The sequence below is a fragment of the Calliopsis andreniformis genome, chromosome 2 (assembly GCF_051401765.1).
Source record: "Calliopsis andreniformis isolate RMS-2024a chromosome 2, iyCalAndr_principal, whole genome shotgun sequence".
Classification (NCBI taxonomy): Eukaryota; Metazoa; Arthropoda; class Insecta; order Hymenoptera; family Andrenidae; genus Calliopsis; species Calliopsis andreniformis.
Genome location: NC_135063.1, coordinates 4,399,459 through 4,426,766, shown reverse-complemented (window position 1 = coordinate 4,426,766; position 27,308 = coordinate 4,399,459). Strand labels below are relative to the sequence as shown.

Here is a 27,308-nt window from a genome sequence, read left to right as displayed (position 1 = left end):
GAAAGTGGTCTTCGTAAATTCTCGAATCAAACGGTAGCCAGTGGCCAACTCGAGAAAGCAATCATAGGCTGGTCCAGATTCTTTCGCTAGTAACGAGTCCGTTTTCCGTTGTCCAATCTGTTTCAGCCGATGAAAAGCCGCCGCTTTCACAACGGGGAGGCGTCCTCTCACACGCCAACAGCCCTCCGGGCTCTGTCTCCTTGCCAATTGTCGTTAACATGTTCCTGTATCTCATTTCTATTTTCAACTTTTTTAAACATTATCGTAAATTCACAGGTCTAGAGAGTAACAGAGCTGACCGCCAATAATAAGCTTCAATCGGTAGAGAATGTGACAAGCTATGAAAGTAGTGTTGGAATTTGTAATTGACTAAATTTTATTACGCAGCCTCAGAAGTCTCGAACAGAAAAACCTTTGCTTGCTAAATGTCTCTACCACGTGAAGTTCTAGGATTGACTGCCTAGTTTTCTCATACAGTCTTGGGCCCTCGCATCTTCTTTGTCCCGTGACAAAGTTTCAATGATTTCACTCTGTTAACAAAAGAGTTTTGAGCCATTTAAATATTTTCCTTAGGGAAGCCTTCACAATAATTTTCCTGGTGAGAGTCACCTGAATACAGGGTGTTTCCACACATGTGGGACATTTTTGGAGGGTGGACTCTAGATGCGAAAACAATGAAAAAAATTCATGTGCATATATGTCCGGAAATGTGTAATTTTTTAGTTATGCACTATTTTATCTATATTCCTATTTTATTTATACTCCTTTAAAACCTATCACTGTATTATTCATTTAAACGGTTGAAGTACCTCTGGGCCTAGTAGGTCCTTAAAGGGGATAACACACAGTGCAGGCAAGTAATGGGCCAGCGTTTTACACAATATAAAATAGCATGTAACTAAAGAACTTTGTTTATTGGCTTTGTGTCTAGAACCTATCCTCCAATTTTTTTACTTTTTATGGGATTTGAGCCAACTTTTCTCGCAGCACAAAATAACGTATAACTAAAAAACTACGCATTTCCAGACGTATGTTCATATGAACTCTTTTCATCGTCTATATATGTAGAATCTATCCTCCAAGAATGTCCCACATGTTTGGAAACACCCTCTACATTCTTCTACTACAGCTCACGGAATAATCTCACAGGGTTGGATGCTCGCAGTCATCGGAATTGGGAAGTTCGAAGCTCGCTCGCAAAGTCGTGGGAGTAAAAAGCTTCTACCGGGTCCCACGCGCCCCTTAAAGCTTGTCGCGATTCTGCCGTGTCTCAAAACGCACATTCCTGTTTCTTAAACGCGTAGTCTTATTAAGCGCGCTAGAGAGGCCTGCTAGCTTTGTCTGTGCACTCGAGGCGCGCTCATGTTACACGCGCTAGTTGGAATTTACGGTATTGCCGGTAAGCGCTAATACCGCGAAACCATCGTGGAATCTCTCATCGTTAGCCTTTCGAGCCTCCGTATCCCGACAATAATTGCTATTATGCGCCAGCTATGATATTAAAGTCGCCATTCGTTAGGTCTCGGTCTCCCGATTTTTTCCTCCGCCGATGAAATTCACGAAGCATACTTTATGGATACCATAACGCTAAGACCAGCGCCTTGATTGCGCGGCGAAGCCCTAAAACCATGTTTATTAGGCCCGCGTCAGAAATGAATTTATAAGGTGCCCGATAGCTCCCGATCGGCCAGGTCGCGGTTCGGTTTACGAAGGAATGTGCTTTACGTGGCCATCATCGTTGTACTTCCACGCGGATAACGTAATTGAATCCCCCGGACAATAAGAGCGTCTTCCTCCGCTCGCTATTTATTGCCACGGACGGTCGTTAATCCGCGCGCAGAGGGAAGCCGATAGGCGAGATCGCCAGGTGCTGAGGAGCATCCGCGGTGCTCGATGGTAAATGGATCGGGCCCAGTCGCGGCGCTTGATCGCTAGGAAATTAAATAATTACCGACGGTAATCGATCTGTCGAGCCGCGGGAACCGCGATATTGATGACAGGGACGTACAAAAAGAGAGCACCGAGCAGCGCTGCGTTCGCGGTGAAAGCGCGCGGCGGTTCTCGCTGCTGATTGATTGTCAAGGAGATTGAGTATCGCGGATGTATCGTGCATATATACGTACGTCGTCTTTTAATGACGCCAGCTGAAGATTATTCTTAATTGTGCCGCGTTGCGCGAAAATACAGTGAGTCAAAAAACTGCCTACACGGTCTGTCTGTGTAATAACAGTAAGTAGAAAAATGGTGTCATAGTACAGACTGTTCCGTTTAATAAGATTACATATGACCACGATGACTCTGTTGAAAACACACCATGTTGTACAATAGAAAAATAATAGAAGGTGATAATTTGCAAATGAGAAAAGTATTTGTATGAATAATTTCTGTACAGCAATTATGCAAATGAAAATAAGGTATTACCAGGGTTTGAAGTGGTTTCGAAAATAACTGTTTTAATCTGTTATATAAATATATTGACTGAAACAGTTACTGCAAGTCATAATATGTTTACCTTTCATCATAATACATCATTTTGAAATGTAGGCACTGAACAAAATTGTCTCGTGTAAAGGCACTAAAAAGAAGTTACGAAGAAACCAAAATACTCTTTATAAATGGAGGTACCTCTTTTGTGATCTTCTCTCGATACAAAACCAAATGCTACAATTACGTGACTCACCCTGTATGTAAATGCATTAGAGGATGTGGGAAATCAAAGAAATGTTGACATTTTCTTACATACAGGTACTATATGAAAACTATGTGAATTGGTGCTATATGAATGTACAAATATTTTCTTTATTCATAAATTATTATTATTATTGTATTATTGTCTTATTACACAACATTGAGTTCTTTAGATAGGAACATCACTTTTTTAACTGAACAATTTATTAAAAAATTTCGTCCCTATTAATATACTATTTCTCTATGTAATCTTATTATATGCAAACTGGATGTACAAATACTTTTTTAATTCGCTGTATCTTGCCCATGGTTCGTGTTCGGTTTCGTTCCTGCAGCGTTGCGCAGCGTGTCATGTTTGTCCTATTTCCCTGACGGAGCAATACTTATCTCGCCAATCCCATGAAGCTGACACGCTGGATCTATGATTCGATCGATCGACAGGTACGTAACGCCGTGAACCAGTCGCGATCGAATTCTTTCAGAGAAGGGAGACATTTTTAGTCAGGATCAAGATTCATGGGACGATTAGAGGGAAGTCTATTAGACTCGCGGGAAAACTTGCAATCCCGCGAGAGTTTTCCGCGATGTTATCGCAAACGAGAGCGAACGACCCAGTTGTGGGCGTATGAAAACGTGAGGTAGCTGGAGAAAGTGTATCGCGCATGCGTCTCTACGAATGATCTTCGGGTTAGAAATTTTGCACGTGACGAGATAACATCGTGGCTGGGATAATTACATTTTTGTTTTTCAAGTTTATTGAGAAGCGTTGTCATTACTTAATAGTTGACTGTCAACGCTTGGTTCTGTGTAGCGGAAATCGTGCGAGGTGTTTCGAATGTACAATGGGACACTAGTAGGAACGAAACAGGTTATGAGCATGGTACTCCTGGTTGCAACAGGTACTGTATTTTTTACTAAATTTGCATAAATTTGAAAAAAGGCGTCACTGTTTCTTTTCTGTCGGTTTAAGAGAAACCTGTAGCGCGTTTGAACACGTGCGTGCCATTCCGTGTTTATAGGCTGGTTCGAACGTGCCTTCTTGATGAAAGGGTAACGCGTGCGCCATTATAGATATGAAAACCAACAATAAATCTCCCTAGAATGCGCGGTAGAATAATTGCAGGAGGGTAACGGAACGCATTCATTTACTTTCCACCTCGCTCGCGTTACGGGTGTCTATAAATTCATTTTTATTCCTATGCACAGTGAATAAGTACCGTCTTGAAAGGATACGATTTAAAGTTCCTTGGTTCTTTGATGCCTTGGGATTTCTTAGACTTTTGTCGTCACAGGATTTGAAGAAAGTTCAGTCACTTTCTGGCGTGACATGTACCATAATTATAGTAGTTTCCGTAAGCACTATATTTGCGATTGAATAAAGTTTCATGCTTGGGAGTTCACATTTATTTAAGAAAAAAGAAATCAGTTTATCAAAGGTCGTTGCGCTCTCTCACTTATCGTGTCATAAAAATATCAGCCATGCAGTTCATACAGTACTTTATAAATAAATTTCTGATAATATTTATAGAATCGGTTGCTTAGTTGCTCTACGGAGGGTAAAGTAACTTTAGAAAGGGGGATGAAGTGAAGACCGTGAGTGGGGCGATGAAATATGCAATCTCTCTCGAGGAACACTAGATGGCGACTCAGGTCATAAGGTTTCTCGCATGTAGAAAACTCCACGAAATGTTATATCTATTGCGGTGATAGGTCATCTCTTCAGCTTTGCGCAGTGGCGATATCGTAACCAATGAGGTTCTACCGAGGTGCGATTATTGCTAGTTGAAAACTTTTACCAATACCCCGCCATGACGATGTGAAAAACCATCGGCAACGGCAATTTTTGATAACCCCTACGGGGGTTGCTAATTATTACGTAAACATAAGTCTTAAAGTTTAAGATAAATTTACCGCTCTTGAGTTTTATGATTTTCTAATTTGAATGTTAAAATATTAGTACATAAAAATGTATAGATTCTATGGTAGTACCTTAGATCAAGTTAGATTTTTGGCAATGTTAATAAAGTTGGTAGTATAATACTGTTTTTATTCTATGACTATTGATTCATTTTATGATAATTTCTTCTCGTTTAGAAGCTTTCTATAAACGATTAAATTTCTTCAACTCATTACTTGAATTACGATCACGTTCAACGCGTTACAGCGAGTAACACATGATACATCTTTGATTCATAAGATGTACACGTACAAAAGAAAGGTAAACACAGTATGTATAACAAAAGCAGATCGCAGACATCGATAGCTGCACATGTTACTACATAAACATCTAGCAATTCTTAACACTTTTTTGCTATCAACTGAATGAAACTTTAAACTCTATACAATTATAATAGGTATTTCTTTTACACTTTTTTCATTGTTATATACTTTCAACAGACACAATCTTCATCTGTATTTCTGTTGATTATGTCCAGTTCTAGGTTTTGGCTGAATCAGATAATTGCAAATATACAACACGATACTTCTCTTTCCAATATACTCACCTATATGTGTAATTATATAGGAGTATAATTACATTAACACAATAAAAATAAACTCTCTTTTAATTATAAACAGAACATTATAAGAGCAAGTTTTCAGTTCTTTACTTATGAGGGTTCATCACTCATAAGGGATTATAGACCCAAACGATAGTCAACCTTCTATCTGTTATTACTATTCTCAACAATTTCACGTCAATGTAACACTTAAATATCGATTGTATCGTTGGGATCCGGGTGAGAAACGTGGTAGACCGATTTGTACAATTACAAATATATACATACTTTGTCGTTTCGAATATACAACTCCGAATACATCGAATAGTGCAAAAACACGATGATGAACAGACCGCCAACGCAAGAGAAGTCGAAAGAATAATGCTACCCTCCTAATGTCTCTTGTCCTATATGTATATTAGGTTTCTTTAGGTGAGTAGGAGATGTCTGTGACCCTTGGTACTTAATGACTAATTAGTCCTAGACGAAACGTTACTTTCTCTAGTATTTTGAACTTAGATAGAAAATGCGAAAAACAAGGCTGACTAACATCGGTTCTGATACGCTTATCCGCGTTGAGTCATTAGATTAATTATCCAATACTATTTCCTCATAAATCAAGTTCGAAGTTCTCTCATAAATTGCAACCTTTCCCAATAGTACCTTAATGTTTCTCCTGGTGCATAGGAAATTCCCGATCATTCATAAATAACCACAATGGCTAAACACAAAAGCAGCGAACGAGCGTGGCCACCTGTAGGTGACTACGTCGCACGCAATTGTTCCCCAGCTGCATTTAATTTTATTGGCCCGTCGTTTAATCCGACTCATTGACTCCCGATCTCTCCACGCGTTTCCCGCGGTAAATTTCTTATCGATTTCTCTCCATTCAGGGGGGCTCGATTCTCGCATTGTGCGGCTCGGCCATTAGCTCGCGTTTACACACAGCCACCTAAACAGATCGCCTAAAGAGCGCACGCGTGCGCGTGTTGCGCGGAGAGTCGGGTCGAGGTCGTGATTCGTGGTCTATTGACCGTGCGATTTCCGTCGAGTCCGGCTGCGTTAACGGCGCGCTTTTGCAGATTCAGACCCGCTCGAAACTCCATTCAGAGCGAACTAAGCGATTAACCCATTTACCTATTGATCGACGAGGTCTTCCGGCAACCTTGTTTCGACGTCGATCGATGCGTATCCGCCGGTTGTTACGCGCAATTACCATCGAGGATGTTATCTCTCTCTGGCAACCGTGCCGCGATGTAGAGAAACATCCTAGAGCTTATGTAATTTTATTTCGAATCGACGAGAGACGAGAGTTCTACGCTCGCGGAGAGCAGCTTAGCTTACTTCGAATACGAATATTCGATTTGTAAATGTACAGAAGTCACTTAGCGTTATCGCGAGATTTTTGCACTGTTTGTTGTAGCGTTAAGTAGCTCGAACGGGAAGCTGCACGATAGCAGGATACTCGCTGCGTGAAAAACAATATATCTCTCTTAATATTCGGTCGTCGAACCTCGAGGGGGAACAGGGATGAATATTAATGAAAACGATATCAATGAACCCGACGATAACTTTACGACGATGCATCCAAGGCGGTGTTCCGTGCATCGAACCGAGCCGTATTTCCATAACGATGTAATACTTTCCGTTAAACGTGATGCAAGCGAATTGGATGCGTCCAGACAATACCGTGGCTCATTACTCTCACGCAATACGTCCTGGCGGCTGGCATGCGAGAAATAATTACGCGTTCGAGGCATCGGTCAAAGATTTGTCGGAAGTTCCCGAGCGGCGTGCACACGATTCGTGAACTTCGTTACCCGTGGGAACAGATATTGCATCATTATTTTATTGTCGGCTGTGCCATATTTCGTCGGCGGGCGTAAATTATTCGAACTCTGCTTTCCGACGATTAAACGCGATAACGAGCACCCGCGGCCACGGGGAAAGCCCGAGTTAGAGTTTTCTTCAGAATTTCATTACGGAAATCGTAGCGAGCTTGTTACACGGAGTAAGTCGGATCCTCGATTGCGCGGAGACCCGTTGATTCACTGCCTCTCGATTATCTCGACACGCGAACAGAAATCCCTGTAGTCGAGATAGCAGAACTGTTCTTCCCGAATAATCGAACAGGCATTCTATTGCCGAGTTATCGGGCCGAGTTTGTCTTCGCCTTGTCTAGATAATCGGCCTTCTATTATAGGCGAAAAATACGTTTCCTGCTTTTGCGCGTCGTGGGCGATTTCTAATTTTGCTTTCGGAACAGCGCTGTTATATTTCAACTTTTACTTCTTTCTACTGACAACGACTCTATAGTTTGACCATTACGTATTAAAGTTACTATAAAGAATATTCGTTTAAATGACTACTAATTCACTTAGTAAGTAGTGATTCTTGGTTAGAATTTAGTAGGGCAGGAAGATCGCTGTGAAATTAAAAACAGCTAGAATGAGAGACCCAATTAGGTACTGTCATTTTAAGGATTGACTCTGACATTATTGCATAGCTTTTGTTATCGACCATAGATATATGTTTCTTTTATTTATTTGCTATTATTCAATCTATTTATTTGAAGTAGAAAACTCGATGATTCGCAAAACCTAATTGGGTCTTTTACACTATGTTCAAAACTAATATGTGCCTATTTATACTTGTAAGGTTTAGTAGACTTTTATACGTTTCTCTATTCTTTAGCACAGCACATAGTTCATTTGGAAGATGAAAGGTGTTTCTATTACGAAGCAGGTTCCTATAGCTTAATAGGTGACCCACAGCGAAAATGCAGTTACAGTGATTACACTTCTTTTATTCTTCTTTAGTCTGATCAATTCTTTAAGTCAAATTCAATTCTTAGTCTGATCACTAGTTCCCTCCTATTGAAAGATAATACTAGACTTTTGTCTGATGGATTTTTCCTAATTGAATGAATAGGAGAACGGCGTAAATTTCGCCTATTTAGAGAAAAACCTTGACTCGCGAAAATTTCGCTCAAGTTCATCGACCTCCCACCGATAGGTCATTTCTCCCATTCATCCTTCTAAACAGCAACGACGAATTAGCACGCAAGCTTACTCACAGTTCAAACAGAGCGTCCATCGCCACGGAACTCGGGAAAGTCGTTAGTCTGAAAGACACCAGCGAAGACCTGTATCCGTTCCGTACTTTTAATTGCATAATTTGCGGCGTAACGTCGCGTCGGGCTGGTTCCATTACCGCGGAGGCTTATCTCCCGCTTCCACGTGGCGAAGCCTGCAGACCGCGGGAGTAATTAAAAGTCCGCCGTCGTCGATCAAACCCCTTCGCGTCCCTTCGCTCCTCCTGTCGCCCTGAAGGGGAGACGGAAAGGCGGCACGATTCGAAAAGTTCAAAGTTTGCACGGTTCCCAAAGCTCGGTGGAAACTTTTCAAACTCGCGATACAACTTGGAACGTGCGGGGGCGTTGCCCGCCAGTTTCCTATGAAATTTCGAGTATCACGTCGACCTCGCTTCACGCATTCGATGCCTCGCTCGCGATTAACCGAGCGATTTTTATCTGGCGCCCGCCACGGCTGTATTACTCTGACTTGGAAATTTTGACGGGGAAGCTTCCGGTTGCGCGTGAACAATCCTGGGAAACAGCGCGATGATCCTTTGGCACGACCGCGATGCAGATAACGGGGTTGCTTTTTTAATTAAATCGAGCCTTGCTCGAGATATTCTTTTTATGAGGGAATTGGTAGATTAACGTTGCATGCTAATGAGAATAATTAATTTCTTTATTACCTTTGGTTCTGAAAAAATTGTAAATAGTTGTGGGACACAGCGCGCGAAATAGTGTAAGTTACAGGTTCTCTCAAGGATGTACGTTTAGTGTTTTAAATATTATTTATTTTCAAAATTCATGGAAATTTATACGAATTAACTTCTCATTCACGAAGCATGGATATTACAATTAAACTTCTTGTCAAATTAGACATTTGAGTCTCTTAAGGACCGGCGACAGTCCTCAGTATTAATGCTTTTAGGAGGAACTTGTGTCTTTTTGAAAGAATTTTCTCAATTTTAACTTCCTCAGGAAGCCATATGACACATTGATATAAATTGTGCCAAATTGACAAGAGACAAATTCCTCACCAAAACCACACCCATTCCACTTAAAATTCAAAAATCACCCAAGAAGTAATCTTCCGACGCTACCATCGTAAGCAAAGAATCAGATGCAACGCAACAGGAGCACAGTAGCAACAGTAGTCTCGATTCGTATCCTTTTACTTCCCTCATCGGCGATCCGTTCCCAGGCGCTCCGTGCTCACGTATACTTCTTGTTGTTTCGATCTCTCGAGCTCATCCCAGCGTGCGCGAACGGACGAAACAATCCTGTTCCGCTCGGCGTCGTATCTCCTCGATTCGCGCGGAATTCACGCTTAATCGCGGCCTGACCCAGAAGGTGACTCAATTATCGGCCCACCGGGCCACTGGCTCTCTCTTTCTCACGTTTCGTATCATCGACGGGGTTCCCGTTCGCAGTTCATAAATCGGACTCACAGTCAAAATGAAATTTTCCAACGGTGGAAGTTCCATGGGAAAGCGGAGCGAGGCAGCAGACGCGAGGAGAGAGGCGATTGAGCGCGTCGGAAGGCGCGGCTTTCGGCGCGTACTCATTAATTGGATCGCCAGGAGGGACTCGGGCTGTGTGCCACGGGAACTCGGCAATCTCGCGTCTCTTAAGACCGTTTCCGATGGAACACGAGCGGATCCACGGTGAGCGTGTTTAAAGAGGCCCGCGCTGGCTATTTGTCTTCGTTTTGCACCGTTCATGCACTGATAGCAACACCATTAATCATATACACCGCGAGCACAGGCTCGAGCGGGTTCGACGAAGCGGGCGCGAGCGTTTGGCCCCGCGGATTCGAAGCGCGTTGCACGCCGCCGCCGAGACACTGACGCCCGATGGATTAATTGCGGATCGCGTCGTCACGCCGATTAGAATATCGCGCCGAGCCGTGCTGTTCCTTCCCCCGAGCGATCTAGAACGTGTTCCCTCAATTATAAATTAAATTCGCCGCGCTGTGGCATGGCCTCGCTTGGCCTGCGCTCACCCCTTCGAAAGTTCAGCCGTGGTTTCACTTCCACTGCTGGATGGCGAAAGATATAGTATCGGAATTTTTGGCTGCTTTAAGTAGGTGTCTTGGTTTATGTCTGTGCAATTATATTTTTTAGTTTCCTGTGGAATGGGGAAAGGTCCTTGGATATAAATTGAGAATTGTGTGTGGTAACTATTACGACGTGTAGTAGTATGATTATTTGTGAATTGATTCGGTAAGAATTATTAGAGTCACATGTTTGTAGGTGTTCTGTGGGTGCTTTACCTTTTGTACTGAAATTTATCAAGAGTTGAACGTAGCAACTGAAAATGAAACAAGTAAGAGATAAATATACAGTACTTCGCAGATTTAGTTAATGTTTTTAGTGTATCTAGGACTTTAAGGCTGTCGCACTTTTAAGCTCGCTGCAGACAAGCGTTTTTTTGTCGCCGCGACGATTTTCCAGAGTATGTTGGAGCAACAAGAACAATTACTAATTTTCAATTATGGAAAATAAGGAAGAACATACGAACGTGGTAACTTAGCGACATGTTTGCGTATTTTTTTTACCACTACAACTTGTTGCAAATGTATCACCAAGTCGCCACATTCGTATGTCTTTCCTTGTTTTTTACAACTGAAAATTGGGGATTGTCCTTGTTGCTGCAACGTACGGTGGCGAATTTCCCATCTGCAGCGGGCCTTAATGGCATTGCATCGACGCTCCACCACATCATCTCGACAGCAGTCAAATTCTCGACGAAAGTATTTCGCTAATTAGATGACGATTATGTATTGATCATTTACTGCTCATACGTGGGGAACAAGGCGTTGTGCTGTTTAATTGCTTGTACTGTGTCACATAGACTAACATTATGAAAATGCTTATTTTTGAATGATACGTAGTACCGATATGTTGCTAATGCTGTGTCAATGATTATGTTGTGTCTATTGTTAAATGTGCGGCAAACAGTATCAACGCATAGACAACTTAATATTGCTAGTTTGATGCTATGCTGTTGAGAGGACGACGACCTTAACACTCGAACAACGGATAGTTTTAGCTTTAGTAACGTGCAGCACCTAACATCCCCTAGGCGAAGGTTAATTATCTGGAATACGTACCGCAAGATTCAGCTTTAAAGCATTCTTCTAATAGCTAGTCCTATTATCTTTGACAAATTATTGTTCGACCATTATTTAAATATTAATCGATGTTCTACTGTGCTCTCATTGTTATCACTCCCAATATGTGTAAACTTGATTAACAAAAATTGTGAACAATCAAGGTTCAATTAATCGAGGTTCTACTATATAGAAGAGCTCTACGTGCAGAACATTTTGCCCCCGTTTTAAAAGTCTTCACATCACTCATTTTAGAAGACGATCAAAGTGCATTTATCCAAAGTAGGTAAGCACCATGCCATTTCTGATCGTGCTCTTCAAGCCCGGAGTACATCCTTGAGGCTGTTCTCACCAAAGTGGAATCACCCTTTGCGAAGTCTCGAATCGCGGCTGATGCCTTATTATCAGAGCTAATGCCTGTTTAGAGGCGCTAAAGTGGGCAACGAGTGATTTTCGCGATTATTCGCTTTTCAGCTTACGTAAAACGATTGCACAATGGAAAAGGGCATCTCTCGCAGCCGTATTACATCGCCACCATCGTTTAACTGTTTATTCTTGCACTTTCCAGAGACACGGATGAACGCGTAGTTCTCCGAACGAGCGTCATTACAGTTAGCGCTCTCGCGTCTCGTTACTCCCCTGTAATTCCACATGGAAACCGCCCCGAGGTATCCCACCTACGTGGTGAGAGCAATATCCCTTCGAGAAGTCGTACACATTTACGATCGCTAACCGTGAGTTTGTTTAACCCTGTTACCGTTTCGAGACCGTTACGAGAACATTTCCTTCGGTTCGCTTAAAATCGTTAAAACCCCACGGCCCGCTCGTTAAAAGTCTCGCTGCTATCGACTGCTTCTGGTTTAGCGGCTGGACAATAGGAAACCTTGCGGGTTTATTGTTATTAGTACACTGGTCAGCCTGTTCGATTCTGGTCACGTAATTAGAAATGTGTGCGAGTGAAAACGTCAAGATTACTTCCTGATACATGCCTTTCGGTTGTAATAAATTCGTCGTTCCATGAGGGAATCAAATCAGCTGATTGTATAATACGTATTACTCATTTATTGTAATAATATCATAACTACAAAATCAGTTTCCGGAAAACAAGATAATGTCGTCATTCAGTATAAAAATCGTTCTTCCTGTACCAATAATTATAAGGCTCGAACCACACTATCGATTAAATCACGGTCTGCTCTCGGTTTGATCAAATATTATTTTATTGTTTCTCGTTGTTTTTAAATGTACCTTCTTACACTACGAGTAAAGCCTTGTTCAGATTAATTAAGTTACTTGAGTTCAAGCGGCCTGAATGTAAGTGATTTGAGGCAACTTGAACAATGTGAACGTGTTACTTTAATTGACTTGAAACATTCTTTCAAGTTTCTATTTCGTCGAGGCACGTTCAGATCAGTCAAGTTACTGGAATTCGAGTGCCTTGTACGTAAGTGATTTGGGCCAGTTTGATTAACATGTTATTTTACTTGACTTGATATATACTTCAAGCTTCATTCCTTTCAAGCTTCAAGTGAAGTTGACGTCTATTCACATTTTCTTTGCCTTGATATACGCATTAATTGATGCGTATTTACTATGCTAGGCAAATTTCAAGCAAATCGACAAACATTTGAACGTCAAGGTAGCTGTCAAAAGTGTATATTTAATTTAAAAAATTCATAACCAAATAACCAGCACGCATCACTTCTTCCGACGCTATTTTTATTAGTTTTATATGATAACTTGAATTCAAGTAACTTGACTTGTGTGAACATAAACTGGACGTCAAGATATGTGAATACAATTAGCTTAAATTCAAGCAACTTCAGGAGGCTTAACGCTCCAATCGTTGGTTTATCCATATATTAGAAGAGTGTACCCCAAGAATCGAGCGTAACGATAGTGTGGTACGACTCTAAAAGTCGTCTCAGTTCGAATACATTTTAAAAAAATCAATCTCCAAGAGTAGTGGCCCTAAACCAGCAACATTATAAGTTATGCCATTGTTGCAAGAAGCAAGCGACATGTGCTTTAATTGAGGCAAAATAAAAGACTCTCTCTACTGAAACATTAGCACTTTTCTATGATACGCCAGGAAAAACCCGACTAAAAAGCCAGGAAACAAATCGTCTACTTAAAAAATCACCGCTTCATCGAAATCGATACGCGTTGCTAAAACAGCAAGGGAAGGATGTAGCGCGGGTGCGGGTCGTTGTACCTTCCGGTGTGGAGTGAGGCGCAGGAGCGAAGGTAGTGCGGGCGAGCCCAGTGTTTCCCTTTCTCCTCCCGTTTCTCTCTTCGTGTTGGATAATGGATGAGAGGGCTGATATTTACATATTTTTCCATGTTCGTGCCGTGTGTTGGGCTACGGGTAGGTCAGGCGAGGTACAACCTAGCACAAAGTAGCACCGCGACCGTGGCTGCGGTTGCGGCCACGGCTCGTCCCTGAAAGGAGCGTTGCGTCGAAAAACTCTGGCCAGCCTCTGAGAACTTCAAAGAGCACCGTGTGCACGCGGAATGGTCATTCGGTGGCTGCGTAATTGCTCGGGGCCCGCGATTTTCTATCCATCGTTCGAGCAGCGAATTTACAGCCACCACACCGCGTCAATAGCCCTCGCGAATTATTTCTGCAACGACCTCCGATGGCGTGCTCTTCTCTTGACTCCTTCGGTCCTGAGGATTATGACTTCGATGAATCGAGATCTCGATCGTGGAAGTCTATTTTATCGTCCTTCGATTCTCGATCAATAAGCTGTACATCTCTCGGTTCTGTATTGTCTGTATTATAGCACGAGTTATTTGGAGGCATTGGTGTTTTATGATTTTGCGACGTACTTTGTTGGCTGATGACGATGTTACGAAATTGTGGGAGTAGTTGATGGTATGGTTGGATTTATTTCTGTGTCGTACTCCTGAACTTGATTCATTTAGAAGCTAGAAACTCGTTCTACTTTCGCTAATAAACTTGATTTTACTGATTGTAAAATCTTAGATTGGTTAAGTGCGGAAGTGGTTAATAAGGACCTGCAAAATTGAAATAACTGGCTTAACAATGAATCTTAAAATTGAAGTAGTTACTTTCCTGATAGCTAGTTGCATTATTCTTAGTAGGTTGCTACTACATCATAGTTTAAGCCTTAATTGATAATGTTCTGTACTTGAATTATAATTGAACGTTCTTTGGTTCCTTCTGGACTCAGTCGCGTTATTTTCTTTTAACAACTATCTTACTTTCGAAAAAAATGTAAAACTGTTATTGTGAATCTCTACCTTATCGTGAATCTCTAATTTCTTTATATTATATCCCCTAGAAGCTCATTGCTTTCATTCTGGTCATAAACCTCGTTTCACAGATTTTCAAAAGGAATTGTAACAGAAATAATCGAGATTCTACAGTACAAAATTTAGCTATCTAATCTACTAATGAGACGGACATTGCAAACACCACACCAATCGAGTGTACTGATGTGGTTTCCCAGTACCACATTATATGATTCAATCTTACTGGTACAGACCACTGACATATTTAGAAGGCAACGTGCCATTGTTTCCCTCTCACGTTAAAGGGAGACAATCCATCGAATAATGGAGCTTCTCCCAGGCTTCGTTATCTGTGCACAGTTGGTTCAGGGAATTTCAAAAGCCTGTTGGTATTAGTTATGTAGCAAGAGACTATGGGTTGCTATTTAGAGCGTCTGAAATTCCGGCTGCGCAGGGTGAATAGAGGTTACCACCCCCGTCGGTGGAGTAGACGGTGATTTTTCATCCTGACGCCTCCGATCCTCTGCGAGACTCCCACGCCTATGATATTATTCAAACTCCCTTTCTATTCAACTTCAACTTCGGTGTTTTATTAATACCGCAGCTCGTTGGTTAAAGCCATGATATTGGTCTTAAATTTTAAACCATAGTTTGCAGTACATAACTTTATTTTAATTTGTAGACATACTATTTAATTTAAAACCTAATTCTGCGGCTGAATGTACACGCCGTAAAAAAAATGAAAAGACAAATGCAATGGATCACATGAAGAGCATAGAGAAAGAACTTGATAAGTCCATTTTTGTCGATTTTTATCGACAAAATTATGTTATCTGGTAGCTAAAAGGGAATGATTTTACATGTCAGAGTAGAAAAGCTCAAAATCTTGACAAGCTCCAAGGTATAACCAATGCTTATAACATACATACCAGGAAATAACTTGAGAAGCCCATGTGAAACAGGAGAGTAATTTGATAAGTCAGGGTGAAAGTCAAAGTTATTAAATAGTTTCTAATAATTTTATTCAAGAATATTTGCTGCACAATTTTTATTTATTTTATATAATCCCGTTTCAAACTTAGGAATTACTTTCTCGCGAACTTTAGGAAATGTAGCTTATCAAATTCTTCTCTTGTGGCCATCACACGTATATTCCAAAACGTGTGCCCTTGGACGTTGCATTCAGCCGCAGCATAAGCTCTAATGCGAAAATTCCTCAAGACTGTTCCCAGTTACAAAAGAAACAAAAGAAGATTTTGATAACCACTTAAATTTTCTAACTGCCAAACGAACGCTAGTTCCACACTTAGTATTAATACCCAGGAATACAAGCCTCATATCGCTATTATTCCCATCTCGCTTCCTTCGATCCGATCATTGCCCTCGCGCGCTCAGCCAGGAAAAGGTTAAACTTTCCAAAGCAAAGCTTTTCCAGGCGGTGCGTGCCGGGGGTGAGCGCGTCGCCTAGTGGGGGAGAGTCCAGGGAGAAGCGTTGTGCGTCGAACGAGCGGTCGGAAAAGTGGTTGTCTGGTGGGGATGGCTTGGATGGTCGGCGAGGTGGGGAGGGCAGCAGGCAGGGTTCTGAGCGCGTCGGCGGCGCTTAAGCGGTCGACGCGGGGGCATTGCCGTCGTGGCCGCAGTTACGATCCGATCGAGCGTCTCGCTGCGCGTCGGCGACTCCTCTTGCAGGACACTGGTTACTAACCGACCACCGGGACACGTGTTCGCGCCTCACGTTATTTGTGCTGCCCTCAGCGATCAACGTTACCACGTTCGATCAGAAGACGTAATTCTCGGTCCGAAAACGCGCCGTGGAGTAGACCAATTTGCGAGGATGCGCGCGTTTGATCACCCAGGATATCCATCGTCGGTGTCTTGAGTGACAACGCGATGCAGGGTTTATTCTAAATCGATGCAACGCGTATTCAATTGGAACGTACACGAAGAAAGTGAAGTGACAGGGTTCGTGTCGAGTGTGTCATATTTTTTCGTACGCGTCGAACGCGCGGTCCATTCAGCAGACCCACGGTGAATGAAGCTACCAGAGGCGAGCAAGGATTCACCGTAGGTCAGTTTCTCGAAGGAGGTCGTGCGGCGTGGTCCGTCTGCCGTGGTCCTCTTTGTCGGGCGACAACGTACAGTGGCTCGGACGATGTCCCCTGGCTCCGAAGCGACGTTCGATTCGAGTAGGCTCGGGACCTGCAGCGGGAACGGGGATCACACGAGATGACGAGATCGCGGGAAAGCTTACGGGATCTGGTACATCGCAGTCACGATCGATAGTGATGTCTCTTTATGAGAACGGTGCCGTGACTCGATCGGATCTGCTCGAAAAAGAGTGAGTGCTCGCGTGGATCCCGTACTATTGTGGAACCTTTGCCTTGAACGCTCGCTGGAATTCGCGCGTTCGAAACTTTTGGATTGTGACACCGAGTGTGTTGCTCGAACGTGGTGAAGCGGGAAGAACATTGAGTGGCCTGTGTGTGGAAGATACTTCTGGAGTTCTCTACGCTCTTTGGGATTAATCGTCGCTGGCCTAAGGTGAGACATTTTCTAGCAATCTTTTTTCAAGTGCTCCGATTGCGTAGAGTTTGCGAAGGCTGTATTTTGGGGATATGATGATCGTGATTGAGTAGGCTAATCCGATGAGTGATTGTATTTTTGTTTTATTCTTTGAAGTGTTTGTTGAAATGCTGAATAAGATCGATATTCCGTAATCAAGGTAATTCGATTTTATTATTTTTATTATTTATTATAATAACGATTTAGCCTGGTAAGACTGAATGAATCTTACCTATACACCTATGCACTTCAAAGATTGGACAGTGAAAAAGTAAAATCGTGAGAACATAACAAAGCCATTGTCATAAAGGACATCGTTCTTTCTATCGAGGTTTGATAGAACCCACGAGGATCCAGCAAACCTCATAGAATTTCATATTCGAGGTCATTCGATTTTTGCTACGCGAAACGTGAGAACGTTTGCGGAGCATTGCCACGAACAAGGACACGGCCCTTTCCCGTTATCCAATGTTCGTAGCTTCTGCGTCAACAATAGAAAACGGGTCGACATTTGGCGTAATGTAAACAGAAACGTTTCAGTCAAACAGTACCCAGTTATCTCGAGCTTGTACCATTCCATAAACAGAAGAAGGGAATACACTCTGTCTCTTCCACCTTCAACACTTTGATCGCGACGCTTTGTACACACGGATAAATATTCTTATCTAAACACAGTGTAGCGATCGGAGTACTAAAGAGGGTATGCTCCAAACGTCTCACCCACTATCTCCTCAGATTTATTCCACTTGAGGCACAGTTCGCTCATTATCATGGACTCGCGTGTAAATAAAACGTCGCTGGTTGTCGCTGATACCGCAGAACGACCGTGAAACGTTCTTCGAGCTCTTCTCCCGGAACGGTATTAAATATCATCAGGAAACGACGCAGCGCTACCATAAATCCCTGTGCACGCTACAACAGCCTGCCGTCCCGTAAATCGGTCCTGCGACACGTTTATTTCCAGGCGCCATTAATTAAAAGCCACACGCTCGCTGTGCTTCCTTCGTGCCACCAGTCGTCCCCATTGTGGATCGGAAAAGCTCTCGGGGGCGAAATAATTACGCAACGGTGACGAGCGGGGGTAGGGCACGCCACTCGTCCGAATCTCATTTCCATTCACGGCGTCGCGCGGTGCCCCGATCGAGACCAAACGAGTTTGGCAGGTCGACTCGCCGTAATGCCCCGTTTATCTCGAACCACTGCTCGCTGCGAGACTTTGACCGGCGCGAAAAACTGTGTCGCAGAGCATGAATGGTCCCCGTGCGCCTTTCCTTCTCCTTCTTTTCGTTGTTTCTTTCTTGCGCTCGAGGAAAACTTCATTCTGGTTCTCGGCGTCTCCATAAGCGTCGATGACACGACAAGTGTTTTCGCATTCATTCTTTTTTCGATAGCATGGATTTTAACTTTTGTATTTGGACTTCTCGTTCTGTGAGTCGCGACTCTCAAGGGTGTTTTAAAGTGCTTTTTCGGTTAGTTTTGGTTGTAATTATTTTTGTAGAAAATTTCAATATAGCGGCAATATGTGGTTATTCTTTTTTTGAGCTGGGGGTTGATGGAAGTTTTGAAGTAGTTCAACCTGTTACGTAATACTTTTACTGGTTATTTTCGATTGACGGTAGATGAGTTCCATAAGATGATAATCTTTAATTAGTATAATGCGGGTTATGAATCTCTCATAGACTACTATTAATCATTTATCGTAATAGATCCCAGTGATCCTATCGCAGTATGTTAAATATTTATAATACTAACATCATATCCCTCGAGGGTTAATTCCTTAAGCTTGATTTGGCTTCAGATTAAACTTCATCTAAATAAAATTCTACTCCAAATTATCAAGCATTTAACCCTCCGTCAGCAACCTTATTTTTACTTAAACTATTTAAAAACTAAGTCCATGCATTTTTTTGTATGTTTTAGTGTTAAAAAAAAATTCAAAAAGAATTCTTATATATTCTTTCAAGTTTCTGGAACATCATGCAATAGTTTTTACTGTTATATATTATTTCATTTTTTTAAACAAAACAGGAGAACATTCAAAAACAAGAATAGTCTGGATTATAAACTACCCAGGTTGCAGGCGAAGGATTAAATAACCTCCAGTCTACCATTAGCATCACAATAGTGTACGCCGCTGTGCTTCATTCAATACAGGGTGATCAGTATCTGGAAACCATCCGAGTATCGGTAGCATTTATTCTAAATGCTGTTAGCATTGTAAGTCCTCCCACCACCAACATCCATTGGATGGTTTCCAGTCAAACTGATCATCCTGTATCGAATATTGAAATCTATTGGCAAGTGACTGACAAAATTTCGCCAGGTCCGGAAGTAGACCACGGCTCTCGCGAAACGATTCGCCATTGGCGACCAATAAACCTCCGGGCCGTGAGAAAAACGCTCTCGATCGGCCGTTTAATCGCGTCCCGATCGCGGGGACTCGACGTTCGATCTCACGCTCCGGCGATCGTGGATTTGAGGCCCCTTTTAGCTCTCCGCGCTCTCCTCGTTATCGTATCGTTGCTGGGCGTGTATATCGTCCGCGTACAAGGTTCACGAAATGGGCTAACGTTGTTCCAGGCCGCGATAGCCGCGTGTTTCGAAAGTTCGAAAGCCTCTCTCGCCGCACGAGAATTTCGGACGGGCTCGCGTTTTCACGCTGTTCCGCGCTATCGTTCCGTCGAACGAACGGGACCTGCATCTATCGACAGGATTTTTCTCCCCCTCGCAGACGCGACAGATAGATCTGTCTGGTGAAAACGCGACGGCACAAAGTCGCCGCGGATCACTTTCTCGCCGGTACGTCGGCGCTCATTTCGTGCGATCGTGTCGTCCGGCATCGTCGACGCGATTTATTGCCGCATCCTGCGGTTCCCTTCTATCTGCCGGCTCGAGCGCGACAGTAAGAGGATTACTGAAGCGCGGGTGGCGAGAGTATTCATCACTAGAGCGTTCATTTTGCGCCGTGTCGAGTCAGCCTTTCTATATTGTATTGTTAGTATGAAGGACTGTTGTAAGCTTGATCCTAATATTTACAGGGATACTTCCAAACCTGAAGTACAATTGCGCGTAGAATATGAAATTTGAAGAAACAATATTTGGTGAATAAGCATTGTTTCGGGTATACGAATGGGTATGTAGGGTACGAGAACCTATTACTGTGCTTTACACAGATTTTATATGGAAAACACAGTAATAGGTTCAGGCACAGTGATAAAGTCTCTTACCCTAATAGCCATGTGATGCGTAGAGATACCTTCCACGGGAAAATTAAAAAGGATTCTGCCTGTACTAGAATAGACACTCTTCAGGTTAAAACTTGTCTACTCTTAAAGTCCTACAGTTCCCAATTGTCAGTATTTTTTATTGAGTTCAATATTTCTATATTCTATGTAAGCAGGTATTATTCGTGTCTCATGAGAAGTCTCCTTGAAAACGTTAGGGGCAATGCTTTGCAAGGGACTTCTCAAGGGACACGAATAGTATGTACTTATAAATTTTGAAATACACTATCTCTGCATGGGATTCAAGATCAATAAATTCATACAAGAAACATATGCGATGGCTACTAAACTCACCTAATGTATTAGATAATAAATATCCTGGGCAGAAGCAGTCGTTACAAACACGGACACTCAAAGGCCGCGTTTTATGTATTCGCGTTACGCACGCAGTAAGAGTAATTCTAGACGGGGCCTTGCCTTGATGAGTGTAAAAGGCAAACGGTAGCCGAGAAAAAGGGACGAATATTTCTCGTAGACATCCTTTCCATGTTTTATCGAGATATTGGCTGAAAGAAGTGAAGCGTAACGAGTACTCGGTTTATCGAGGACTCCTCGACTCCCTCCCGATACATTCATTCATTTACTCGTTTTCTTTCCCTTAAACGTGTCTCGTTCGACGTTGTCCTTTTCTCCGCAGTATCTGATGCACGCCGACTTAAAAGGGAGAAACTCACCCTGTCCGCTTAGCGGAGCGATCCGCTTTCTTGAAAACGTACTTCATTAGTGACTTATTAAGTGTGAGTCAGTACTTCGTAATTATTCTACTCGCATCTTATTTTATTTCAGAGTTACGTCTTCTCTGACAAATGAACATGCAATCGTGTTACTCTTCGACGATCTCATTAGCGTGTTTCTGGTCGTTCCTGAGAACCATGACTTATCTGTATTCTCTTCTGTTCTCGTATAGTTTCTTGGAAGGTTTTAATTAAATCATGAGGCTTAAATAAAATCCATGGCGTTGTTCGAAATAAAACATTTTTAAGCACCGACAAAAATACAGAACCACGACACACTTCTAAAGTAACATCCAACACCTTATCTTTTATCTAACGAAGTTTACCCTATACAGTATCAAAAGCTCACTACATTCATACAGAAAAGCTCATCAATTATTTAATTAAATTCTCATAGGCTTAGGTCCATAATAAAGCGTTCGAGTGGAGAACATATAAGTTCCACTTAGATCGATCACGAAGGCATGCGCAGTGATGCAAACATCTTTGATGGTACGCGTCTGGATCAGCAGCCAGCTCGGTATTCCAGACACGCGCGTGCACCTGGCAGCAATTATGATATACGAAGTAGCTACCTTTCTGCAAGCGTGTCGGCCAGCCAAGAGAATGCGGCCCCTTCACGATCTATCTTTTCGAAATCGCCAGTTTCGCGAGCACATCGCCCACGTATCAGCTCGATTATGCGCTGTTAACCGCCTCCTGTCCCTCTCCGCGGCTCACCCCATCGCCCCTGTCTTTCTGGCCGTCCCCTCGTCCTCCTCCCTGGACGCTCGTAGTCACCTGGTGCTACCTGCCGAGTCGTGGGCAGCTTGGAATGCGTGTATGCAGCCGGCCGCGCGCGGTTCGTCGAGTATTATCGTCCTAATACCGAGCAGCGAGAGCCGTCTTTATTAGCGAGGTGCTCGCACGAGAGCGCGAGGAAGGCCGTGGCGCAGCGGTCGGCGTTGGTAGGCTGCAGGTACGCCCACGCCGTTAGATAATTCATATCATTGATATTACGAGGGCCTGCGGCTTATGCACCGACAACTCGCTACGTCATTCACCATAAAGATCGGCTCGAAGAGATTTGAACCTCGATTTGCGCTCTTACCGCCCCTGATCGACTGGAAAGCATTTGCGCTCGGCTCGCTGGTGCTATTTAGAGTTTCTCGAGGGAACAGCCTTGCCAAGGGATACTACTGACACCTTAGTTCTGGAGGCTCAGGGTATGCATGGTAGAAATGAAGCTCGTGTACGCTTTCGATAATTTACTTTTGAGTGTGTAATAATCTTGCTGTAGAATCTTCATTAATTGTTGTTAATTATTTTGAATTTTAATTCGGGTAAAGGTTTCTCTAATTCCATTAGCTTCTGTTGAAAACAAAAATTCTATCTTGTAGAGTTTATGTCATAGGCTTAAATTTCTGAACATATGTATATCGTTCTGACTTATAGTCAGAGATATAACATCCCTTTAAACATGGACTATGGTTTAATAGCAGTCTATCTGAAGTAATAAAATTAGTCATAAGGAGAATGCTCCAGGTCTGAGCCTCGTTTCATGCCTGTTAATCGAGATCTTACTATATTTTCTCCCGAAATTAGAGTTAATATTGAACCTTCCAATACCTTGAGCTCTTTACAGACAAGTATCCATATTTAAATAACAGAAAATAGATTCCCTCTAAATAATAGGTGTAGGTACTCGAGAACAGTCCACTGCTGGCAAACACTCGATGTCTGGAATTCATCTCTCTGTTCCTCACTCAAACATATCTTCCTTTCTTCTACAATCAGATGTAAAAAGATGCTACTCAAACAGTCAGACCGTGTCGCATTTCTTTCTTTCGGCTCACTCTAAGCATTACTAGTGGCTCTCAGGTTCACTGGATTAGATTACTCCAGCTACCAGAACGGATCTCTCCATCAAAGTGATAGAGAGACGCAATTGTACGGTGGATATTACATTGTACACGGTAGAATGTCACCATGATGCAGCGCTTTCGATGTCACCATGCACGTCGGACCTTCCCGCGCGACACGTTGCAAATGGTACTGCATCTCGTGTAATTAACCTCGAACGAAACGTCCACGGGAATTCAGAGGATGACAATTTTTGTTTTCTAATAGCCAGAGCAGGGCGGCGCGCGTTACACATTCTCCACTTATCTTGCTCCATTTATCGCTATAGTTACAGGGCTGTGTCGACACGGTGCTATTACTTAACGTAGCCTCTTTCTTTCATTCTTCTCAGCGGCGCACAAAGGTATCGTGCAATTGTGACAGAAATTGGCAGCCTTTCTCTCGAAGACTTTCGGTTTAAATGTCGCTCTCGGAGATCCAGAGATCCCGATCGCAATTTCAAGACTCGTTAGATCGCCAGAAGATCACCACAGTGTTGCTCGATCGACGCCAAATTTTCTACCGCTGTAGTTCCCGGTTGTTCGAGAAAAATTGGCAAAACACGGAAGACCTGACGTGATCGCATCAGATATGCAGCTGGAAGGCTCCTCGTCTTCCGAGGGACTACTGAAACTACTGAAATTATACTTTCTCGTGGTGTACGAAACATCGTGTTTGAGCGTATCGACGAATCGTTGCAGAGTCGACCCGAGTTTTTCCCGCTTCCCAAGCGGAGCGAACTCGCGGACGATCGCCCGGGACGATTGTCCCGTGATTTATTGCCCGCTGCATCACTGCACGCGGATAGTACCAGTTCGCGAGTATTCCGCCACGTATCTGTCTACAGAAGCGTAGCTGCATTTACTGGAGGCCTGAGTAGGGGCTGAATTTGTGAGCTTTCTCTCGTTTATAGCCCACGCCAATCAAATTTCAACTTTTCTCGCTCGAATTAGCATCGTGCCACCTTTCAAAGAAAAACATCTACCTATCCCACTTTTGAAATCAACTCTGTTTCAGAATTAGTCACACTTCTCTACATTTTTGTTCGTGCAGGGTATTCGTTCACAGGCGTTAAACATTGTAGCAAGTGATTCTATATGCCAATATAAGAGAAAAATCAAGAATGTTATTATCAGCTGTTCAGAACTGAAATGTGTCTGACTCGAGAACGGACTCATTCTACTGAGATCGCTGCATCTGACCTGGCAGTTCTAGCATGCCAACAGTAGAATAAGTCCGAAGTCAGACAATTCTCGCTCATTTCAGGTGTATTTCTCACAATTAATAATTCAGAAAAGAAACCTTAAACTCAATTTCATCATTTTTAACTTTTATTTTATTTTGGCATGTGGAATTACTCCATAAAATTTCCAACATTTATTATCGAACATCCTGTGTATACTGTGTCACTACTGTGATACAGAATTATAGTGATTACTTATTCCAAGAAAAAGGATTACACGAAGTGACAATTCCAAGATCAGATTACGATCTCATAAAATTCCGCAAGACGCACGGATTCGTGAGGAAGTCGGTCTCAAGAGACGGGAATCGTGGATCTTGTTATTTCCTCGCTTCCTTTCACCGAGCCGCGAATTTTTCGCAACAGTTCGTGACGCTGTGTTCGTTGATATGTTTTTGCTTTCGTTGCGTTGCAGCCTTTGTACGTCGACGAGGGGACCACCGTGCTCGCGTGTTCGATACACCGTCGAGCACGTTCCACGCCATTGTTTGCCTTTCGTAATGGCGACTATTTCCGGTTTCGGTAATCTCCCATTACTGGTATAACACGCTTGTCCGGTAATTGGTCGCGAGAATCGGAGTAACGTAAACAGATTGCGTGCTGCTATCATCAAGAATACTCGAGTCGGTTAAACTGTTGGGGAATTAGCCTTTCTCCACTCGAGTATTTCGTCGCATTCTTCCTTCGCGGACATCTTTATCTTGTGGTGGTTTTAGAAAATTCTTCTTCACGTTTCGTGGAAAAATGTGTTAATATAGGAAACGTACTTTGGGTTTGGATATGTCCAAATGGAGGTAATAATTTTCATTTTTTTTTAAATTGGGATTCTTAAATTTTGACAGTTTCTTTTAATTTTCTTTCATTTTATTTAAGTTTTTAGAAATCTGAAGTTTTTGGAAACTTCATGCTGCCCTGAATTTTCTCATTTCTTTTAATATTTGGGATTCTTTAAGGTCTTTAGAGTTCTTAAATTTTTGAAGATTTAGTGTTCTAGTTAGTTCTAGTTCTCTTAGTTTTCAAAATCACCAGCATACATATTCTGAAATTTCTCAGTTACAATTTAGAGTTGCTCGAATTCTAGAAAGCTTGGAATTCTTGACAATTTCCCGCGCTAAATGTCCCATTTCCTTACACCACCAATTCGACCCAGTAAAAAAGACAGCAAAACCTATATATGCCTCGGTAAAGCGTAATCATTCATCGTATTTTGTAGACCTTGATCCAAATGGCGACTGCCGTCGTCAGAGTGAAAAATCGCGAAAAAGAAAACTCCCGTTTTCAGAATTACAGTGATCGTTACGCTCTCCGACTTCCTCGTTTTTTCGCTAGGGAAAAGAAATCGAAGCACATGCACGCGGCCGTTAACGTTCAGTCAGCGAGTACCTCGGGGCGTCTAATGCAGATCCAATGGTGATTTACGTGCTGCACACCGCCGCTGCATCCTTGCCGATACAACCTACGCATAACTGCGGACACGATGTATCGTAATAACGCGATGCGAAAGGGAAGCACACCGACTGATTGCCACCGTGTGTCGCGGGTATGTGTTATTGTACCACGATGATAGAAAACAGTCTTCTCTAGCGCTCCTCCTTCGCGTTTCTTCCAATCGTGATTCCGCGATTCTTATTTTTATAACGATTTCAACGAGCAGCACGAGCAAATCAAGTGCACTTTGATGGGTCCTCAATCAGAAAGCACTTTACTGTGAGTTTCTAGTATTCGAATGTAACGGTTAGTAATATATAGGTAGTATTTGTGGCAATAGGGTAGAGGAAAATAAATCACATATTCAATTTTGAATTTATATCTTATTGTTGATTGAAGGTTGCAAGTTAAATTTGTAGCTTTCATGAAGGACTGACACGAAGGTGAAAGATTCGATCGGTAGTATTTTGGAAATATTGATAAAGTATGTCGTATGTTTGTGAAAAAATTGCCACAAGTCGAAAATATAGATAACATTCTTAAAAAGAAGGAAAGAAAAATTTCTATGTATAAAATGATTTAAATACTACGATATCAAGAGTTAATTAAAATGATTAGTGTTTAACCCTTGGACAGCAGACTATTTTACATCCATGTGCAGAGTGAGTGGACTCGGGGTTACTTTTAACTCAGAGTTCGCCGCCCGAGAGGCGAAAGTGAACAATATCAAAATTAAAAATGGCAGTAGATTCATACATTAGAAGATGCTCCTCATAATTAAATAAAATTTGACAATTTTTTCGCTAGTATGTGATGTGATTTGTACTAGTTTGTCTTTCAATTAGTGGCACGTACATATCCTTTCCAGAAAGCAGAGATTTGCATTTCTATATAAGCTAGCTACGTCTACAGAGTGTGCGACAACAGGTACCAGAAATTTTCAATAGTGATTTTACTAGCAAAAATAGAACGAAACTCGAGAATGACGAAATTGCGTTAATCTTGATTTCCGAATTATTGATTATTGAAGGTACATCTAAAATGTGTCTTGCTTGGAGGCTTATTCTACTTGGAACATCCATTAACCAAGTCAAGCGTAGCGATGCCAGTAGAATTCGACAGTAGAATAAGTCAACTCAGACAAATTTCCCATCCACTGCAGGCCTTCTTTCAGCAACTAATATCTCAAAGAAAAAGCCTCAAACACAATTTCACTATTCTCCATTTTCATCTCATTTTGACAAGTGCAATAATCTCTTAAAACTTCTAACATCTGATGTCGAACACCCTGCATGTATAACAAAGTTTGCCTTTGGTTTGACAAACCTTGACTGATCAATGCTTTCTATTCAGCCACAGTAGTACAAATAATACCATTCTCGTTTCGCCTAATGGAACCATTCAAATTACACCGACGTAAATTTCGTCGACTGCGACAGCAGGCTGGTCCGCGATTATTCGTCCGTGGCTTCCAGACGGGACCGAATTGAAAAGGGGCGAAGGGGGTGTGTCGTCTATGCAATATATCAGCGACGTTACGCGTT

General features: G+C 42.4%; 1 protein-coding gene and 1 non-coding gene across 4 annotated transcripts in view; both read left to right on the top strand.

The window, feature by feature from the left end:
- Positions 1 to 27,308, top strand: part of LOC143183654 (uncharacterized) — a 299,903-nt gene that overhangs the window by 77,303 nt on the left and 195,292 nt on the right. The window lies entirely within an intron of this gene.
- On the top strand, positions 4,410 to 4,550 carry LOC143188560 (U4 spliceosomal RNA). Its single transcript, XR_013003543.1, has one exon. It is a non-coding gene; the product is annotated as a U4 spliceosomal RNA (small nuclear RNA).